Below are 23,523 nucleotides of genomic sequence, written 5' to 3' on the forward strand. Positions count from 1 at the left end.
GAATAATAAGTTCTGGAGACCTAATGCACAATGTGGTAACTATAATTAATAATAACGTACATTTGAAATTTGCTAAGAGAGTAAATCTTAAGTGTTCTCACCACACACACACAAAATGATAACTATGTAATGTGATGAATATATTAATTAGCTTGATTGGGGTAATCATTTCATAAAGTATAAAGTATATGAAATCACACTGTACACTTTATAAAATATTACAATTGTATTTGTCAATTATACCTCAGTAAAGCTGGAAAAAATAGCTCTTGGTACACAGCAGGCACTGAACAATTATTTGTTGAATAAATGAATCCCTAACTTGATATAGAGGACAATAAATAAATAAACAAATAAATAAAATCAACCACTATGATTATGGATTTATTTCAATTGCCTGACATAATTTAAGAACATTATTGAGACAAATTAAAATAGCACACTTTCCTGGTGAATTGAATCTTTTTATCATTTTCAAGTAACTTATTTCTAATAATGCTTTTTGCAACAAAGTATATTTTGAATGTCATCAATGTACTTAAAATTGCTTTCTTTTGGTTGGTATTTACATGCCTATCTGAATGTAAATGTTACATTAACCCTTTTTATATTACTCTATTTCAGATTTATCCAAACAACTTATGATTGGATTGTATTTTTTACCAAATAATTATCATCTTTGAATTCAAACATACTTGTATATTAACATATGATTACTACCATATTTACATTTAATTCTATCATCTTATTTTATGCTATTTGTCCTCTGTTTTTGCCTTCTGTAGAATTAAATGATTCTTCTATTACCATTCCACTTTGTCTTTTGTACCAATATGAGAGTTTCATATTTTGCTTCTTTCGTTGGTTACCATAGTGGAAAGGAAGGAGTTAAACAGCCAACCTCTAATTCATTCCTTTCCAGATTACAGGAAGGATGTACCCAGGGGAAAGAAAACAAGGCAGGTGACCTGGCCTAATTTCCTGATCAACATGACTACTGGTATTCTAGATAAACAGATTAATGTTATTTTCTAGGAGGTAAATCTTTATGGAATGTTTTAAAGAGGAATCTCAGGCTAAAGGATTACTTATAGTAATAAGGCTTTTAGAATCCATAAATTTATGAAGCATTTTTCTCTAAGAATACATCATGTAAACTGGAAGTATGAAATGGACATGAATGAACCCTTCCAGTTGTGTGAGGTGATAATTTATGTACCTCACTTAGAAATGACTTCCAGTCTGGACCAGAGACTGGATATCCCTTAAGAGAAGAAAAGACTTGAGTAGCTACCTCAATGCCCATACCTCTCCCTGCTCTGCAGATCCTCTTTATCACCTCCATTCTTTTTTTATTGTTATGTTAATCACCATACATTACATCATTATTTTTTGATGCAGTGTTCCATGATTCATTGTTTGCGTATAACACCCAGTGCTCCATGCGGTACCCATCACCAGGCTCACCCATTCCCCCCACCCCCCTCCCTTCTAGAACTCTCACTTTGTTTCTCAGAGTCTATTCTTGAAATTAATAGTAAAGCTTGATAAGGGTTAGGAGTTTGATTTGAAAATTAGGTCTTCAAGGTATTGGTTCATCTGGATTGCAGCGTGCGTTCTCTACTTACCAAATCTAACTTGAATCAAAACTTTTGCTCTCTTACTTGATAAAGTAATTACTTTAAATTACTGGAAGAGTTTATTCTCTGTCAGTTTATGTACCATTTCTGTATTTGTTTTAATTCTCTATTTTATAATCCAAAACATTCTCTTGTTTGGGGTCTTTTTTCTTATTTGTTTGCTGGTTTTAGACAATGCTCATTTGTGCTCCCTTCTGCAAATATTTACCCCACTGTTTGGCTCTTCATTCTTTCCTATCCTCAAATCTTCCATTTTGGATCACTTTGCTTTACACTAACATATATCCTTTATAATTTACTTTAGTGTACTTCTCTGGGTGGTGAATTGTATGTTTATATTTCTCTGAAAATGTGTATTTTGAAGATTTTATCTATTTATTTGAAAGAAAAAGCACAAGTAGGGGGGAAGGGCAGAGGCAGAGGGAGAAGCAGGCTCCCCATTGAGCAGGGAACCCGACTCAGGGCTCAATCCCAGGACCTGGGATCATGATCTGAGCTGAAGGCAGATGCTTAACCAGCTGAGCCACCCATGTGCCTGAAAATGTGTATTTTGAAATATATGTTCATTGGGTATAATATTCCAGGTTAGATTTTTTTTTTTTTAATCAAAGTCTTCTGGGGCACCTGGGTGGCTCAGTCAGTTAAGCGTCTGACTCTTGGTTTCAGCTCAGGTCATCATCTCAGGGTCCTAGGATTGAGCCTCACGTCGGGCTCCATGCTCAGTGCAGAGTCTGCTTGACCCTCTCCCTCAACCTCTGCTCCTCCCCACCCCTCTCTCTCAAATAAATAAAAAATCTTTATAAAAAAAATCGAAGTTTTCTCATTCTATTGTAAATATATATTACAGAAGATATAAGTAATAGATTACTATAATTTTTAGAGTATCCTCAAGGTCTCCTATTTTCTGTTTTGTATTTCCCGTATCTTCTCTATATTCTTTAATAATTCCGATTAATAAGCTTCATTTAGTTGTGTTTAATCTATAGTTTTTAATTTTAATTTTTGTGTTTTTCACTTTTAGGGTTTCTATTTGATTCTTTTTCCAAATCAGTATGTTACTTTTTATAGTTTCTTGCTCTCTGTAATTATTTTCAAGATTTTCCCCCATTTCTTTTAAAGTTGGTTATTTTATAACCTGTGTCTGATAATTTCAGTATCTCAAGTTTTTGTGCTGTTTTTTTGTTTTGTTTTGTTTTTCATTGATTTTTATTTATTGTGTCTTATTGTGTGTCTAGGTATTTTAGGCTATAACTTGAACACTGTGTGAATATTAATTTATGTGGTAATTTGAGGTCTGGGTTAGCAGATCTTTTTCCCAGAAAAGAATTTCATTAGCTTCATCTGGAATCCTAAGGGCACTATATTTCCAGGAAATATTTAGTCCAATTATACATGTGAAGTTCACTGGACCATTCAGGAGCCAGAACACTAAACTGAATTATTGATGAAGTCCTAATAATTCCAGTTAGTTTTGCCATGAAATTATAGCCAATCAGGTCTCAGCTTAAGACGGGGAAGGGTATCAGACTCTATCTTGTGCCTAAACCTGGTTTTTGGCTCTTATCTCTTTGTCCCTTAAAGTGCCAAAAACACAGCTCAGTTTCATAGCTGTTTGGTCTACATAAACAAATGTCCACAGAGTAAAGGTAACCTGTAGTGCTAGGTTTAAATATCTGGATTTTTATCCTTTCCTAAAAATTTGGATGAATTAAAAGTGATATTGTTAGCATTTCAGTTGCTTTTCTGAAGTTTTTTTCTTTTTATAATGGCTACATAGCTTATAGAATTTTTATTTAAAGAGAAATGGAAAACATTGATGTGATGTAACTTTTGTTTTTTTCTATCATTTCTCTTGATAGTTCTTTTCTGATGACACTATATTGCTGCTGTTTTATTTAAAGTAAAATATAAGAATATGCTAATGGCAGGGGTGCCTGGATGGCAGATTGGTTAAGCGTGTGACTCTTGATTTCAGCTCAGGTCATGATCTCAGGGTCCTGAGATGGAGCCTGGTATCAAGAAGCTTGGTGCTCAGCAGGGAGTCTGCTTGAGAATCTCTCTCTCCCTCCCCCTCTGCCCCTCCTTCCCTCGCTCTCTCTCTTAAATACATAAATCCTTAAAAAAAAATAATATGCTAATGTCAAGAAATGGTGACAAAATTCCCCATTTATAAGTCATTTACACATAGAAAAGCCAAGTGATCCCAAATAATCACTATTAATTCAGTACTAAAAATTATCAAAGTAAACAAATTCATAACTTGAATACTAATGAATGTATATCAAACTAAATAGAAAATTATTCCTGAACTTTTTTATATAGCAAACTTCATATTTGTAAAAAAAAAGTTATTAATAACCACAGGTATATAATCCCTTCCTTAAAATAAGTAGTTGTTTTTCTTGAAAACAAAATGTAATATGAAGGATTGAGAATGAGGTAACTTCACCATTTTATCAAGTGGATTTACAAGAGCTTATCCAGGTGGCTTTGAGTTCTCTTTCTCCTCTCCTCCCCAACACCCCTCTTAACCCTTGAGTTTCAGACAGTCAAAAGTACATGGTTGGCTGAGGTTGACAGTTAAGGGGGTTTCATAATATATAACTCTACTTCCACTTTTTAACATTCTAATTTACTGGTTAGGCAAATGTTGAGTTTGTGAAATAAACCATCCAGTTAAATTGCCAAGAACCAACTTCTTATTGGTAAAATTACGCTTCCCTTATTTGAATGGAGTTACATTGGAGAGGTCTAAATATTCTGAATAATCTTGGAATAAACTTATAAAGTTTATATCTAAAAATTTAATAAACTTGTAAGTTTATATTCTAGAGAAACAAAATTTAAGTAAACAACTACAGTCATTACCCAATTTTATTAATTCTTAACAAGCTGGCATATGTCCTTCTTAATGCAAGAAGTATATTCATGTACTAATGACTCATAAAACAGAACCCATAAATCTTATCTTAATGGAGAAGTATTTCACATTTATTTTAGAAGATTTGTCATGATTAGGGAAGTTGCATGCTTTACATTGTTCCAAAATAACTTTCTCATGGGACACTAACTTCTGAAACTTTGTCCTACAATATTATATGTCCATAAGATATTCTTATTTCTTGGGTGTCTGGGTGGCTCAGTTGGTTAAGCCACTGCCTTCGGCTCAGGTCATGATCCTGGAGTCCCGGAATCGAGTCCCGCATCGGGCTCCCTGCTCGGCAGGGAGTCTGCTTCTCCCTCTGACCTTCTCCCCTCTCATGTGCTCTCTCTCTCATTCTTTCTCTCAAATAAATAAAATCTTATTTAAAAAAAAAGATATTTTTATTTCTTATGTATCTTTCTTTATATCCATCCCCAACTTTTAAAATTACTTCCTTAATAGAATCAAAGCTTTTTCCATGTCCTATTTTCAGAAGTAAAAGCTAGTCACTTCCGTATAGTAGAGCTAAGAGTTGTATATATCCTTGTGAGGGAGACAATGGTAGTTCTAGATGTGTATAAGGAGTAAGTTTACAGTTTTCTAAACAATTTGTGGGTTTAAAGTGTGTCACCTTAGTGTCTTATATACCTGCATTTATTTTTCTGCCTTTTGTCCTGAAGATAAGCTAATTAACTCCAATGTGTTTAACAGGCTAATATAATAAATATTTCCAGAGGAGAGTAAATTATGTTCAGTGCAGCAGTGTTTACACTGTTTCATATTATTATGAGACAAAAATTAAAATTAAAATATCCTTAATAGCAAAATCTATTCATAAGAATTAAAATCAAAATTTCACAAACAGAATGATTAGACAATAGAAAAATGGTTGACTAATTTAAATTATCCTCAATTATTCCAATATTTTTATGAATAGATATATATTTTAAATTTTTTATTGTATTAAAAATGCATGACCATAAAATTTACCATCTTAATCATTTCTTTTTTTAATTTTTTTATTGTTATGTTAATCACCTACATTACATCATTAGTTTTTGATGTAGTGTTCCATGACTCATTGTTTGTGCATAAAACCCACTGCTCCACGCAGAACGTGCCCTCTTTAATACCCATCACCAGGCTAACTCATCCCCCCAGTCCCCTCCCCTCTAGAACCATCTTAATCATTTCTAAGTATACAGTTCAATAGTGTTAAGTATAATCACATCACACAACCAATCGTTAAAACTTTTTCATTTTGCAAAACTGAAACCTATACCCATTAAACAACTACCTATACTCCTCTCCCAAATAAAACACACAAATAAATGAAGAGAATCTTTAAAATAGGACATAGTGGCAATGGTTTTTGCGTACACAGGATCCATTTCTCCTTTCTTTTTTCCAATAGAACCCAAATTTAACTCAAGTAGTCTCTCCATTGCCAATTCCAGGGTGAGTGTAAACCAATAATAAAATCCCTATTTCTGGAGCACCTGGGTGGCTCAGTCTGTTGAGTGGCTGCCTTCAGCTCCAGTCATGAGCCAGGGTCCTGGGATCGAGTCCCATATCGGGCTTCCTGCTCAGCGGGGAGCCTGTTTCTCCCTCTCCCTCTGACACTCCCCTGCCTTGTGCTCCCTTAAAGAAACAGGCTGTTTTAATTGTTACTAAAAACCACATTATAACTGATCAAGACAGCCTTAATAGTCCCTTCAGCTTAACTAAACTTTAGACAGGTTTCTGCCTGACTCAGCAGGCCATGATTTCCCTTTCCTATGACATTTACTTTAGAAAATTTGTAATTGTAAATCCTTTTTTGCTCTTTTGAGATATAGATCTTTTAAAAAGACTCTTGCCAGTTTTACAGACCAGGACTGTCTTTTTCAAGGATTTAAAGCCATCTCCTTGAAATTTAATCCTCAAGGAAGATGGAGCCCCTCCCTCCCCAATTCCATAGGTGAGTACGAGCCTACCTTCTGCAAGTCCCTTTGCTCTAAGTAGTTTCAAAAGGTATGAGATAGCTTAATTTTCTTTTAGGTATAGCCAATTAGACATTAGCCAATTAGGATAGGCCACACAGATGGCCTATGATACACCCCACCCTAGCTCTTAAAAATCCTCCCGCTTTTCACCATAGTTGAGTTTAGACTCAGTTCTGACCACTCTCTCCTATTGCAATAGCTTTGTTATTATTTCTTGAAGTATAATTAACATACAGTGTTATATCAGTTTCAGGTGTACAATATAATGATTCAACAATTCTATACATTACTCAGTGTTCATCATGATAAATGTACTCTTAATCTCCTTTTCCTATTTCACCCATCCCCACCTTTCACTTCCCCTCTAGAAACTACCACTGTGTTCTCTGTATATAAGAGTCTGGGGTTTTGTTCATTTGTTTGTTTTGTTTCTTAAATTCCATATATGAGTGAAATCATATGGCATTTATCTTTCTCTGACTTATTTCACTTAGCATTACACCTTCTAGGTCCACCCAATAGCTTTGAATAAGATCTTCAATGTCTGTTTGACTTTGTCTAGTGCAAATTTTGCTTTGACATAATCATGAAGTTTGTCAGCGTGGGGACAAAAACACTGATGTAAGGAACAGAGTACAGACAAGAAAATCAAGGAGGAATAGAACCACAGCCCCAATGATGCCTGTCTAGAATTCACCTTATCTTTAGGCCTTCTGTCATGGGAGATACTAAGTGTCAAAAATGTTTAAGTCAACTTGACTGAGAATCTTGTGGACATTTACAGTCATTCACAATCTTATATTTTAATATCAGATAATAAATATTAAATTACTGTTGACTGATAACAAATAGTAACTAAAGTCAGAAGGTGAAATAATTCTTGTCTTCACTGCTAAGTTTAGACTGACTAAAGATTAAAGCTGTGAAAATTATAGGGAAACATTATATCAAAGTTGAAAAATTTTCTTCCAGTAAGGATAGAATTTGTTTCCAAAAAGAAGTGGGGCACCTGGGTGGCTCAGTCATTGAGCATCTGCCTTCGGCTCAGGTCATGATCCCAGGGTCCTGGGATCAAGGCCCACATCAGGCTCCTTGCTCCATGGGAAGCCTGCTTCTCCCTCTCCCACTCCCCCTGCTTGTGTTCCTGCTCTCGCTGTGTCTCTGTCAAATAAATAAATAAAATCTTTAAAAAAAAAAAGGAATATAAATTAATCAAGTTTAAATAAATACATTTTACTGTGATCAGTTCTTAGGACAGCATCCAAAGCCTCTGAACAATGAATAAATGTGAATTGACTGAATGACCATTCCCCTATACCTAATACATAGTAATTTTATCTAAGTCCTATTAAAACCAAAAGAGATTATTCAAAAAGAAAATATATTTTCATAAGAAATTATATATCCACTTTTAGATGAGTATCAGCACATTTTATATGTACTAAATGAATGTCTTCTCTGTCTACTTTGCAAAAAGAAAATCTTACAAATTAGAAGTCACAAGGGAATACAGATTCATTCACTGCTGTTATTTTTCGTCTTTCAGTGAAAAGGAATCAGGTATAATACAGAATTACACAGTCAAATACACGAAATGGCTTAGTGTCTATGCAAAGTACTTATGCAAAACTATCAGCTTAAAGGAGATCAATAGTAAACTGTCAAATTGCTACATTGGTAACCGCAAGCAAGTTGGCAAGAAGCTTGGCAATGAAGAAACAGAAAACTATGGACATATATACCTCTCCTTTTGCTGCCGACATGGTAGACGTGTTGCCTGTAGCCCATTGGTCCTATGTAGTCAATTGGATGACACAGAATGCTATCAGAGAATCCTCGTTCCTGTGTTCTGAGAAGTATCTGGCAAGGCCTAACCCTTTCTTGCAGGTGTTGTGCTCCACTGCAGGTGACAGAATCTTCCTTGAGAGTATCCAACTTCTGGAAGAAAAAAGAAAGCCAACTTCAGCTGTAGAGCCATAGCAGAGTCAACAAGAGCTTTGTCACAACTTTTAAATATTCATGAATCTCCAGGAGTTGGAGGCAATGGGGAGACTAAGCTGGCCAGGAGAGGAATGCTGTCCCTGTGTTAATGTGAAAAGAAATGGTACAAAAGACTTATGGTATTAAGCATTTCAGCTGTATCATATTAGTACTGTATCATAAACCTTGCTTTTCTCCAGCACAATATAGAAATCATTATTATGTTAAGACTTTCTTCCTAAGAAATAATTGGGAAAAAAGCTAATGGGATAGGAAATCTAAAATACATTGAGATTTCAACATTTTTCTTTAAAAAAAAAGGGGGGGAATCTTTAAAACTCTTCCCTAAATCAAGATATATTTGAAAACAGTTGGTTTACAGTGTCTTCCAGAAATGTCATAAACTAATTTTGTTAGAAAATTTGTATTACTACTTATTCTTATTTTATCTATTGGCAGAAATGTGGGTATATGTGCTCGTGCATGTGTTTGCGGAGTGTGTGTGTGTGTGTGTGGTGTGTGGTGTGTGTCTGTGTGTGTGGTGTGTGTGGTGTGTGTGTGGTGTATGTCTGTGTGTGTGGTGTGTGTGGTGTGTGTGTGTGTGTGGTGTGTGTGTGTGTGTGTGGTGTGTGGTGTGTGTGTGTGTGTGTGTGTGTGTGTTTGTGTGTGACTGCATATGTGTTAAGGCTTGTGTGGAATGTGAGTATAAGGTATGTGAATGTGCTCTTACAGGAATAGGCAGTAACCATAAAATTAGAGCTGGAAAGGGTCCATGAAATCACGTGAGATGTTGACCTTCAAATTTTCCAAATGACCTGTGAAGAAATACACGTCAGATATGTACTATAGAATTCCTATTCTGTTCTTTAGAAAAATGGACAAATTTTAATATAAAAATTCATAAGTAATTCAACATTCAATATCTGTAAGCAAAATTATCTAAAATGTTTCATCCATAAAATGGTTCAGCTATCTTCTTTGAATAGAGAATAAAAAGAGCTATTTTTTTCTATTTACTAATTTCATTTTGAAAAGTGGGAAAGGTGGGAAAAAGGAAGAAAGAAAAGAAGGAATGAAAAGAAAGTGTCAAAAGTTAGAAATTGCTGAAGTAAAACCAATGAATTACTGAAGTAGTAATTGGTAAACGTTCCTTGTGCATACACCAAAAAGACAGTTTGTGAACCCAGAGCCCTCAGACCAAAACATGGAATGAAGCTCAGGGGCGTATTGTTACAAAGCAGCTTATACAGTAAGAAAGCAGTGGCGGTTTACTCTTAACAGTGACTGGTTATAGTATTAGAATTCTCTTAAATGATAGGGAATTGATTAGTGGTCCCCTCATATCAATTTTGGAAAAGAGTTCGTTTCCTGATGATTTCCAGAGGCACAAGCAAGAAATGACCCAGGTCACGTTAAGTCTTGGAAAAGAAGCTAACCTAAGCTTTGTTTGTATGACTGAATTGGTTTTGTCTGCTCAGGGAATTTTCAAGGCTGGTCTCCATTTGTTTTTTATTTTAACAAAAGGAAAGAAAGAAACAAGGTGGAAGAAAGAGAAAGAGAAGAAAACAGTGAAAGTTCTGATCCTGATATGTACAAAATTAGCCCATAAACATCCGGGCTTCCCTAGGCTAACTACTGAAAGTTCCCCTCCCTAACCACTCTCACACAACCTGAGGCTGCCTTCTGTGATTTTTTTTCCCCAAAAGTTGAGGGATTAGTGTTGGGTTAAGAACAAAGAAAAAGATGCCAAGCACCAAATTCAAGAAGAACCTGTTTTAGACACTGTCAGAACTGAAGTCAGAATAACAGGAAAGCATTTCAAGGATTCTCAGTCCAATGGCCTCATTATACAAATGGGTAAACCAAGTAAGCCCTGGGACACGGTTTCAGTCAGTTGAAGCTGCTATGATGAAATATCATATAGGGGTGTCTGGGTGGCTCAGTCAGTTAAGTGTCTGCCTTTGGCTCAGGTCATGATCCCAGGGTCCTGGGGTCCTGGGATAGCAGCCCTGCTCATCCAGGAGTCTGCTTTTCCCTCTCTCTCTCTGCCCCTCCTCCCCTGCTCCTGCACGTGAGCATGCTCTCGCTCTCTCAAATAAATAAATAAAATCTTTAAAAAAAAGAAATACCATATAGACTAGGTGGCTTAAACAACAAAAACTTATTTCTTATGGTTCTGGAGGCTGGAAGTCAGAGATTAAGGTACCAACATGGTCAGTTCCCTTCACACAGACTTTCCTTCGTGTCACACACCGAGGGAGAGCCCGTGTCTCTTCCTCTTTTTATAAGGGCATTGATTCCATTATGAGGGCCCCACTCTCAAGGCCTAATCCAACCCTATTTACCTCCCAAATCTCTCCCCCCACACTTCCAAATAATATCAACATATGAATTTGGGGGAGACACACACATTTAGTCTGTAGCAGACACTGACACTTGCCTGTGGACCCTGCCTCAGATATTCTGCAAATTGGTCTAATATAATTTCCACTGCAAGATGACCCAATACGTGTTATTCAAAGGGGTTAAAAAGAAGGGAAAGAAACAAGTTATCAGGAGATTCACTCAAATCTCATTTTTTGCAGGCATATGATTCAACTCCATCCTGTCCACCTCTTTGAAGGCACTGAGCCATCCACTTTCCATCTGCAGTTTATCTGTCCCTCTATTCTATAAACCTTTCTTCCTTTAATTCCCATGATCCTACTCAACTACATCCCTAGTGCAATTCTTTTCACGGTCAAATGCTACAAAATATTCTACATTCATACTCCACTACTGTATTCTCTACCGCTCCTCGGCATAGGCATACTGTGGTCTGGTTTCTAGCCTTCTGATTCTTCAAAAGTAGAACTGAGAAAAATCACACATGAGGGGATTGCAAATGTTATTTAAACTTCTATTATCCAAATGCTCATAGTGACAGATTTTATGTATGTTGCTCAATTTACCCATCCAAAACAAATTGAGGATTATTTACATTTCAGAGAGGAGAAAACTGATACTGAAATATTAAGTAACTTGTCCATTCTTGTTCAGTTTGTCTAACTATACAGATCATTGCTGCCTGTCATCTTTGTCTTATAATTTCTTTGTAACCTTACCTCCAAGTTACATTTAAAAAAATATTTTTCCATAAATTCCCCAAGACTTAATTGATTCCTCATTTTAATACATCAAACTTGCTCTTACTAACTACTAAACCTAATGGCTTCTTTTTCAATTTTGATTTCATTTTCTAATTAATTTCCATTTGATTAATTTCTGGCTTTGGGCATTATCAGCTCTCAATCTATTCTGGTACACAGGGGCATCTAAGAGTGTGAGCTGCAGTCAGAACAGAGTTTCAACTTCATCACTAACACTTACTAGATATGTGTGGCATTAAGCATATTTAACTGTTTTCTGCTTCATTCAACTCATTTTTAAATTAGGAACATATTATTTCAAAGACTATGGAGGGGTGGCATGAAATAAAGTGTGTAAAGGGCTCAGTACAGTCTAACACCTAAGGACTCTAGTAAGAGTACCCGTTATTCCCTACTGAAATGATTACTTCTTTTGTTAGCCCTACCAATCTGATTTCTCTTTCTCAGCCTCTCATGGCAGCCTCTTGATTATTATAATCCAGATTTCTGCTTTTGACTCTCTCATTTCCCTCACCATTATCCCAAGATGTTTTTATCCAGTCCATGGTTCACCTGCCACTTCTAAGCTAATTTTTTAAAAATATAATTACATCTCTAAGTCTCACCTCTCCCCAGAAATTGGCCTGCATGTCTAAGTACTCTTGCTTGTCATTCTTTCCCAAATAAGGAATATGAAACCTAACAAGTTTAATAGATTATTTGTCACCTTTTCCCATAAAATATTCTCCCACTTATCAAAGAAAGAAATCATAGTCATCCAGAAATTTTCTCAATTCTTTACCAATTATTATCCAAATGTATTAATATGGAAGGCACACTTCTCATATCTTGATTTTCCTCTATATTAACATACCCCCACCACTCTACTTCATAGCCTCCAAATGTCACACTCACTGGGCAACTTGCTCTCCCCAAAATGTTTTGCTTTAGTATTCCTGAGCATCTTTGACCATGCTGTTTGCTCTACTTCTTTCCCTGTATAGTAAATACCTTTTGTTTTATTTTTAATTTTTAAATGCCATTGATTGCCTAAGACTTAATGGGGATTTCTTTTATGTGCTTCCATTAAAACTTTACAAGTGCTCTTCATGTGATATTATAATCATTTGATCCCTCTGCTTCCAGCAGTCTGAATATTATTCACTTTTATATACAACTAGATCTTGAAGCTCTTTGATACCAATTCATTGAATGTTAGTTTATCACCTAGTAATAATTTTTTCCCTTTGGGAAAAAACTAACTCATTCTTACATAAAATTTCTTATAGTTTCCAGAAAAAATTTTAGCAAAAAGTTGAGATTCAGTTTATAAAAGTGCACATGTGTTATACTTACTACATAATGTTTACACTGCATAATACTTGATACAAACAAAAGAATATGTCACATATAAATTAATTCTGAATAAAAATGATAAATTAGCCCACCACCCAACTTAACTAGATCAAACCCCAAGATTTTTCAGTCTTTGTTCCTTTTCTATGCCATCCCCTGCCTTGCTCTCAGATATAACGACTAGTCTGGATTGTATATTCATAATTCCCTTCTTTAAAAAATAAGTACAGTTCTTTTACATATGTAAGTATCCTTAAACAGTGCTAAATCGTTTCCTTAGGTGGGAGGGATCAATTGATCTACCACCAACAGACCAGCAGTATATGAATATTCCTACTGATTTTCATGTTCACCCATACTTGGTTTGGTCAGACTTCTTAATTTTGACCAAGTTAGCAAGTATAAACATACCATCTCAATGAAGTCTTAATTTTAATTTCTCTGATTACTAATAAAGCTAATTCTATTTCTTTATTGGCCCCTTGATTAATATAGGAACTTATATTTTCTACCTGTTGCTTCTTGCTACCCAGTGTGAGTTTTCAATACAGGACTATGAACTTAGTACAGTATGATGGGGTTAGTCTAGCCAAATAACTCCAAAGTCTATGTGAATTTAAGGATCAATTGTCTTTTAACTAGTGAAATAGAAGGAAAAAGTAGTCAATTCATAAAACAAAGCTATTCTATATTTCACTGTTACCCAATATTTAAGTTATAAAGGGTGTTATAGAAACTCTGAGTCAGAATTTTTAAGTAATGAAATTTAGAGATTCTAATCCAACACATTTTTAAATAAATTATAAAATTGAGACAGAAGAACGTCAATAATCTGGGTAAGATCATAGAAATGGTTAGAGAGAATTAAAGTCTACAACTTGTTCCTGTTAATTTAGGATTCAATGCCATCCTACAGGATTCTACACCAGCCAAAAGTGGGACTAGTTTATAGCAGACTCAGAGAAAGAAGATTAGAAATCTAGGAGCAGGTAGAGATAAATTTCAATATATTATTAATATTTTAGATCTGTTTTAGCTATTGTTATATATCAATTGCTGACTGATAAGAATAGAAAGACTTCCTCTTGTCCTGTGTTGTTTTGGAACAATGCAAATAATTTCTCTGAAGGAATGTAGTACTAAGAGATATTGAAATAAAAAATTACAAAAACAAAACTTTGAACTACCATTAAAAATGCTTTGATACAAAAAAGTAAAAGCTTGTAATTACACTATATTTTTGCAATAAAAAGCCATTTTATGTAATTGTTCATGTCATAATCTCATAGACCCTATAAGAAAAAAGGATTTCTTCTTTGAGTTGACGAAAATGGTATTGAAGGAGTATGTGGAATAGAAGGAATATGTAATATGCAATATCCTTATGTGGAATAAGAGGTTGAAAAGCCAATTGAGCCTTCTAAAGTCACAACTAAATTCATTATAATGTTGTTAATCAGGGCCTAATTCACTACATGCTGATATAAGGTTACTTCTGCATTGCCTCAATGCTGTTGTTGCTTATTCCATGAAACTTAAGAAATTTGTAGTAGGCATCTTCGTCTATAATTATAACAGATCATAATATCCACAACTGAAAATTTATCAGAACTGTAATTCAATGAAAGATAAAAGAGAAATATGTAACAATGTAAAATAACTGTAATAGAATTCACTTCTTCTACCTTGCCATTAGTGAGACATTTAGAGGCATGACCTTCACCTTTCTGAGCCTAGTTTTCCCTATATATATAAAGTGAGAGGTTTATAACATGAATTGGGCCCTAAAGCATCTAAATGTGCATAAATCTAATAGATAATTCTAACTTTACAAAATGTACAAGACAACCATGTCTGAGCTTACCTACATTTATTCTATTTGTATTGTTAAAGGGTTTTATTAAATTCTTTTTTTGTTTGTTTTTTTGGGTTTTTTTTTATTTGTTTGTTTTCCTGGCTGGGCTTTTTTTTGGGGGGGGGGTATTATATCATTTTCAATGATTTCAATATTTTTCTGACAGGGTAATAAAATAATTAATTAGAATGAGTTACAATTTAATCCAAATCAAAAGAAAGACACCAATCTCTAAGCACAAAAAATCAGGACCTTCAATATTCTAATACTTTATTTCATTGTTGCACATACTTTTTCTATCAGGCCCATACAAATTTGTAACCTTATCTACACCTAAATTCCTTTGACAATAAAATGTCTTTCTTTCCCCAGTAAGCACACTTTAGAATGAGTTTAACACACCAGGGAGCACTTTTATCCATTACCACAAGAAATTCAGCATCTTCTTCAAGACTTTATGATCCTCATATTATTTGCTGTTGAGCAGGCAATAACAAGAAGATATTCTGAAATCTAATGTGTGGTTAGTTTTTTGTTTTCCTTGACTAGACTAAAGGTATGGATAGGAAAATCAAATCTCAGCATTTATAGCTTTTGCAGAGTCCATGTAAATTATAATAAAGAAAAACTGAAATTCACCTGCTGTTTACTTAGCACACGAGGCAGAGTTGGCACAGGCTTAGAGTTACTAAAATATTGTTTTCTTTGTGGACTGAGAAAAAAAGAATTTCAATAGCCCCAGGATATGGGTAGACTGTCCTGAATGCTTTGTCCTCCTTCTTGACTAGTAACCTTACAAAGTAACAGATATAGATTGACATTTAAGGATCTGAATAGAATGAGCAATTAAGGTACACCTCTTTAAAATATCAGGTAAATCAGACAGACATTGGAACAGTCTCAGTGATTGCTGTTTGTGGTAAATATCATATATATCTATATGTTAATTATATCTGATACTTATATACAAAATTTAAATATATATAATATTTATTGAGAATACACTCAATAGCTATAGTCACCAATGGAGGTGTGTTAGGTAAGAGTAAATCTATGATTTTTTAAGAAGCCATTTCTTTATTGTTTTTTAAAGCAATGGATGTTTGGAATAAATGATTCAAAAATAAGTCAATAGCTATATAATTTGGAGCAAGAATGGAGGTCATAAAATGACATCAGGTGTTATCAGATATTAACAACAGTGAGGCTGTTAAGAGTACAGGGTCTGGAGCCAGTTTGTCTGGATTTAAATTCCAGTTCCATTATTTACGAGTTACTGGACCGTGGACAAGCTACTTAAACTTTTTGTTGAAATTATTCTAAGGTTTTAAATCTGATTCTCTTCTCCTTCCTAAGCACTAGGAAGGGCTATATTTCCTCTATCTCTTACAAATGAGCAAGAGATGTGATGAGTTCTGGCCAACGGCCTATGAGTGGAAAAGATACATGCATAGTAGGGCAGAGATCAGAATGAGTTCTTCATGTATTCTCCTTCCCAGTATAGTGTCCCTCAAAGTTAAGAAATGGGATGGAGGGGTCACAAGCAATGGAAATTCCATCAACTTGGTCCTGAGTGATAATACATGGAGACCAACAGTGGACATGTAATATAAGCAAGAAATAAACTTTGGTTGTGTGAAGCTGCTGAGAGCTTGGGATTAATTTGTTACTGCAGCATGACCTTGCCTAATTTGGCTAATATATTCATTCCTTATCTGTAACTGGAATAATAACAGCATCTAATTATTTCTATGATTGTCAACAAGACTTTATTGAAGCATAAGATCAATACAGGTTTTTTTTTTTTTACAATATTTTATTTATTCATTTATTTGAGAGAGACTGAAAGAGAGCACAAGTTGGGGGGTAAGGATGGGGAGAGGGAGAAGGAGAAGCAGACTCCCCATTGAGCACAGAGCCCAATGTGAGGCTCATTCCCAGGACCCTGAGATCATGACCTGAGCTAAAGGGAGACACTTAACTAACTAAGCCACCCAGGCAACCCGATCAATACAGTTTTTAATTCCTATCAATAGTAGTAGTTTATATACACCCTCAATAGATTTTAAATTATAGAACATACGACCTGTCATAAAGTCCAGATTTAGCCAGCAGTGCGTTCACATTTCTGCAATGCTTACCATCTCAAATTAAAAATCAAAGTCTCAGGGCGCCTGGGTGGCTCAGTTGCTTAAGCGACTGCCTTCGGCTCAGGTCAAGATCCTGGAGTCCTGGGATCAAGTCCCACATCGGGCTCCCTGCTCAGCAGGGAGTCTGCTTCTCCCTCTGACCCTCCCCCCTCTCATATACTCTCTCTCTCTCTCTCAAATAAATAAATGAATAAAATCTTAAAAAAAATCAAAGTCTCAAATTCTGCTGTAATAGAAAATAGCTCTACTAGAATATATAATACTTTTGTCATGTGAAATATCTGTATGTTGACTGAAATAGCCCAGTTACTGACTTACTAATGATACGTTTGGTTTTTAGAAACAAGATATTTTGTCTCTTATGCAGTGGAAATATAAGCCAGATAAAAGGGAGAAGTAGGGGAGGGTAGAAAGAGACGAAAGTGAAGACTAATCAACACAGCAAAAGACTACTGTGGGAATCTTCTGTAATGCTCTGACGATAGCTTTATCTATCAAGATTTGGGATTGAAGACTACTTGAACCCTAAAAGTGAAAAAAGAACTTTTTTTTTTTGCTTCAGAAATTTAAGCTCTTTATAGACACATTTTTAGTTAATCTGCACGACATCAGAGAAAAGTGTTATTTTCTGTACTTTGCAGATAAGAAAAATATACCATAGACCACAGGAGGAATAAAAGAGAGTCACTCCTTACCCAAAGGCATTTACTCTACTGGGGCAGCAACTCTTAAGTTTTCATTTTCATTCAGTTGGTCATTTACTGCTCTCCCTCATGTTTTAAACTAGAGCCAAAAATGAAAAGAACAGTGTATCAAAGCAAAGAAAAAAGGAACCATTTTCCCTGGAGGAGCAAAGTATCTTTACATTACTGTCATTTTGCTGAACTCTAGGGAAGAATTTATTGACCAAGGAAAGGAACAAATGGATTAGCAGATCTCATGGGACCAACCGTCTCTGGATGCTAGGAGGTCCCATCCAGCAGAGATAAAAGTGAGAATATGACACTTCCTATATTGAATTTTGAAGGAAAGAATTTCATATTCCTTCAATAAACAGAGTTAGCCACATTACACATTAACTCTGGTAAAGGAATATTAATTACACCATGTATGCTCACATTAGAGTACTACATAATACATATTATAGCCAAAGTACATTAATGTTAATACACATTATTATATTCATTAAAATTAAATAAATAGTGCTTGCAAGTACTGCATAAACAGGCAGAGTCTCCTGTGTTTAGAAATTTATTATCTGTGCTGCTAGTGAAACTTAAAGACATTTTAAAATATCAAATAAATAATTAAAATCTAAGAGATTAGTGCTTTCAGCCATTTAAAAATTATTAGTTGAACATTAACTATTTGCCCGGTCTGTGTGAACCATGATATACACGGAGCTTGTTATTTAATTGGGGAAATACAAGTCAAGACAGAGCAAATAATTAAGAAATTTACCAAACCTTTGAAAGAAAAAAATGGCACCATGACCCCTATTGTATAATAAAATCTATAAAGCAATAAGAAAATCTACCAATTCCCCCCAAAATGAAAAACATAAAAGAAATTTTCTATTTTTCTCAAATTATTACCATTCCAATAAAAACAATAATAAATGCTATTTGGAACTATCATATTAGAAATAAATAAAAATATATATGTTATCTAGTAGTGATAGCACTGTAGACAAATGAATACCCTCATACCCTACTAGTGCTATCATAAACTACCAAAAAATTCTTAAGACATATTTACTGAAACATACCAGAAAACCTTAAATTTTGCATCCCATTTAAAACACATATCCAGGGATGCCTGAGTGGCTCAGTCAGTTAAGCATCTGCCTTCGGCTCAGGGTCCCAGGATCGAGTCCCACTTCAGGTTCCAGGAACCTGCTTCTCCCTCTGCCCGCAGCTCCCCCTGCTTGTGTTCTCTCTCTCTCTGACAAATAAATAAAATCTTTTTAAAAAATAAAATAAAACACATATCCAATATTTAGTAATGTACTAAATAATCATAAATGTTGGCAAAGTTGTGGATAAAGGATGCTTCATTGAAAAGATATTTATATGAAATATTGAAATAAGTAAAATGTGTATATCCACATGGCAAACCTACATGAGTAAATTCTATTCTGTCCAAAAATGATATAGAAGAATGTGTGGAGACATGCAAAATGGTCATAACTTATTCCACAACCTAATTACAATAAAACTCATGGGAATCAAAACTGACATGGATGAAGGCACCAACAAAGTGGAATGAAAAAGGTCCCATGCACTGGACTGTGAAGAATAAGCATACTTTGAAAAAGCGAAGCAGACAATATAGAACTTTCTAATTGAAGTAAAAGGTATAGAAAACAGTTATAATTGTGTGGTGTGGGAAATAAAAAGAACCATGATCTAATTTGAGGGAAAATGAAGGATGGGAAGGAGAAGGAAAGGAGTTAATGGAACTACAATTTTTACAGTTAGCATTGATTGAACCTTACTCTGTGCCAAGGGACCATGACATGCTCTAAATGCATCCTCATTTAAATTTGTACCACTAGTAAGTAAGTGCTCTCAATCCTGTGTTATCGGACAAAGCACAGGGGGTCGGGGAATGTAGGTTCTGGAGGCCCACTGCCTCATTTCCAATCTCAGCTCCTCCACTACCGGCTGTGTGATCTGGCACAAGTTACCGACCCTCTTTATACCTCCTATTGAAATGGTGACCTTTAACAGTCCCTAGCTTATAGGATTGGCATGAAGATTAGATGCTTTAATACAGGTAATGTTCCCGTGACAGTGCCTGGCAAATGGCAAGTGTGGAAAATTTTCAACCATTTTTATCAAATGGAAAAACTGAGTCTTCACAATTCTAAGTAAAACTCAAGGGTACTCCACCGGTAACTGGGAGGATGGGGAATTGAAGCCAGGTCCGTCTGACCGCAAAGCCTAGGCTCACAGGCACAAGGTGGTCAGTCCCCTTGTCCCTACCTACAGGCTACAGTGAAATGCCTTTCTAGACCTTGGCCATAAGGTAAAACGCCCTCTCGCCGATCACACAATCAGAGCAGAAGCATGAAACTGCTCACTAATGAAAGCAGAATGGTTCCCAGACATCAGGCCTCTCATCATACCCTGAGTAAGGTACCTATGTTTTGTTTTGTTTTGTTCTTTAAAGCATGTGTTCATCAGCAGAGAGACCATCCAGCTTTGGAAACAATAAAAGAAGCATCCCAGAGGAAGTATGCATCAAACCACTAAGCCATGACCCGGAACTGAAGCCAAATGGCTGTGGTATCTCATTTCCACTGGCTGCCTAGTCCTAGACTCAGCCTGCCATGAATAAACATTTGATTCACGTTATGGTTTGATTCTCCTATTTTTTTGCTTCCCACTTAGATCTGGCTTCAGAAAAGTGCACTGACCATGCCACAGAAGTATGAAAGTCTTTGTAACAGTTACATGTTCATCGCACATCGGGTTTCTATACCAATCTTGTAAATATGGCTCACTTAAGTTGGCCTATTTCATTATCTAAACCACAGTATTTTAGAGTGAAAGAGGGTATTATTGATGCCCTGAGACAATAGGCTAAAACAGACTTAGGAAATTGGGATATACAGTCAGGCTGGGTCAATATGAGTTAAGCCTGAGATTTTAAAATACTCTGTCTCTCCTCCTTCCCCAAATTAGATTTTTTAGCCTATGCAACTACACAGCCTAGTAATATATAGTGCCTGAATTAAGATAATGTTTGGAAGGTTTTTAATATGGCTGTCTGGGGGTGGCTTGCTGGCTCAGTCAGTAGAGTGCGTAACTCTTGATCTCGGGGTTGTAAGCTCAAGTGCCATGTTGGGTGTAGAGATGACTTAAAAATAAAAGAAAAACTCTTTAAACATGGCTGTGTGATCTTGGATAATGTACATAAAGCTTTAAGCTGTAATGTCCCCATTTTTAAATTGGAAACAATAATTCCTATTGATAGGGTTATTGTGAGAATTTACGTACAACACACACAGACACACACATATAAATATATGTGTGTCTATATATGTGAATATGCATATATATACATACATACATATATATATATATATATATACAGTTGACCCTTGAACAACATGGGATTGAACTGCATAGGTCCACTTATATGCAGATGTTTTCAATAATTTCAATAATTTTCTCTTCCTTATGATTTTCTTAATGACATTTTATTTTCTCTAGCTTACTTTATTGTAATAATACAGTATATAATACATATACAAAATATGTGTTAATTGATTTTTTATGCTTATTGGTAAGGTCATTAGTAGTTAAGTTATATGTGGATTTTTGACTGCATGGAGGGTCAGCCCCTGAACCCCTGTGTTGATCCAGGGTCAACTGTCTTAGTCCAGTGAATGCTCAAAAAGCAGTGGCTGTTATTATATCCTTCCTACTCCAATTCGACTCTCTGGGGCCTCTTGTGAGGTAGGCTGCTGACTTTTCTCAGGCAACAATGCTCTGTACTGCTGTGTGATTTCTTCAAACTTCTGTATCTGCTGTTTCAGCAACAGTCAGTTCTGTATGTATTGATAGGGTGAAAACAAAACTGGGCACTTCAGTTCTGCCTTCCCTCAACAAACGGCAAGAGTAGTTATTGGTTTCATAATATTTACAAACTACCCTTCAGTAATTAGGGTTTATAAGCATGGATATTTCTGTTCTGTGTTAAAAGCACTGTCACATGTTACATTATTTGACCTAGAAACAGGCCACTTTGAATAAGAAGGAGGAAGTATCATTAGGGAGGAACTTACGTGTCACCTGGGAGAAAGGCATTTTCAACTATAGATGACTTCTGGTGACAGGAAAAGTTTTGGATGTGTAGAATTTAGGGGCATTGGGAAGCCTAAATATAGAAAGAGATGGCCACAATTATAATGGAAGGGCTCCCCAGTGAGTGACTAGAAGGAAACAGAATCTTTGGAGAAACATATAGTTAAACGGTGAGAAAAGGAAATCCAACAAAGTCAATGCAGGTCAGAGGTATTAGATACAAAACATGCTTAAGTGTAGCGTCACAGAGCTGGGAAAAGTGGACTATGAACATGTAAAGTCAAGGAAAGTGGGCTGTAAATAAGCAAAAGCAACGACAATAAAAAGAGTCTAGCACCTTCTGTGTTGTTTCTGCCGTCCTTCAGCATCTGATGACGTCTAAGGGATAGATTGTCTACTCGCCAAAATCTATTGGAGGGAAAAATATAAAGGTGACTCAAGATAGCTAACATTTTTTGATTAACAGTAAGTGGAAGTGAAAATCTGTCCTTTTACCAAAAAAAAAAAAAGAAAAGAAAAAGAAAAAAAAAGTCACTGCTGCTTTGACTACTATTAAGAGGTTAACTATAGGCTGCAGTGTCACCTCAGAGAGCCAGACTGGCAGGGATCCAGATTCCAAGGATCTGTCCATATCTAGCCTAGAAGAGCTTCTCTTACATATATACGGATATGTGGAGATGGCACCTGGAATCAATCTTGATCCAGAAATACAAAAATGCTAAAACATTCACGCTTGCAGCTAGCAAGGCTATCTTAGGATTTTTGGCTTTATGACTAGTATAGGTTGTGTGTCAAATGCCTCTTACGGTCATTACTTAATCATTTAACAAGCTCTGACCCGACTCTAATAGATTTGGGTGGTTTTTTTTAATATATTGGAATATGGAAGTGGCAATATTTTTTTTGTTTTAAGAAAACACGTCATACATTTCCTCATTTAGAATAAAAAAATTGCTTCTATACAGAATATATGTCATGCTTATGGCACATTCGAGGCATTTTTAATCCTTTTCATTTAGAGAAAAATACGATGGAAAACGTTTGTTTCCCACCAAATCGATCTTTTTTTTTCTTTTTATGCTTTTTTTTCTTTCTAGCTTTCTTTTTTCCTTTGTGAGTGTTAAATAGCACAAAATCTAAATTCTGGGTAAGGTCAAATATTAATCTAGTAGTAGTCACCTTATCTACATTTGTCTTATTTTAAATCCAAAAGGCACATACAAATATTTAAAATAAAGTTAGTAATACAATTTTGTCATTAAAAGCTAATTATTATTAGTGATGCCTCACTAAAATCTAGTTAATGAATTTATTTATCCATAAAGGGGAGAAAAAAATAGACTTATTAATACTGTATTTTAAATGAAGTTGATACCAATTTGATCAGATTTAAATATCTATAATTAAGAATTAGATAGCCTTTAGGATATTTATGATTTCATTATCAAGAAGCATATTACCTTCACCAAATAAATGTCTTATTGGCATATAACTCCAAACCATTAATGAAAATTCATTTATAAAATTGACTTCCTTTTCTTGATAACCTAAATAAAGAAGAAAATATATGTTATTTCATAAATGACATTTACATTTTGTCAGTAATTGTTCAATTTTTCTACAAGTTTGGTTTTTTTAATGATTCTGTTGCTATCACATTCTGTGCATTGTTTATAATGCGCACATATTCAA

General features: G+C 35.1%; 1 long non-coding RNA gene across 2 annotated transcripts in view; it reads right to left on the reverse strand.

Moving 5' to 3' along the window:
* The window catches only part of LOC141373052 (uncharacterized), a 47,739-nt gene that overhangs the window by 23,790 nt on the left and 426 nt on the right, over positions 1–23,523 (reverse strand). The window contains exons 2-3 of one of the 2 annotated variants that reach the window (XR_012378679.1): positions 23,292–23,378; positions 8,291–8,486 (exon numbers count right to left, since the gene is read on the reverse strand). This is a non-coding gene — a long non-coding RNA (uncharacterized lncRNA). Of the gene's footprint in view, positions 1–8,290; positions 8,487–17,712; positions 17,802–23,291; positions 23,379–23,523 lie in introns of those variants that run through there. The other variant, XR_012378680.1, reaches the window with a different exon arrangement.

Source organism: Callorhinus ursinus, unplaced genomic scaffold, assembly GCF_003265705.2.
Source record: "Callorhinus ursinus isolate GAN/ISIS: 27379988/994484 unplaced genomic scaffold, GSC_fseal_2.0 scaffold7, whole genome shotgun sequence".
NCBI classification, from domain to species: domain Eukaryota; kingdom Metazoa; phylum Chordata; class Mammalia; order Carnivora; family Otariidae; genus Callorhinus; species Callorhinus ursinus.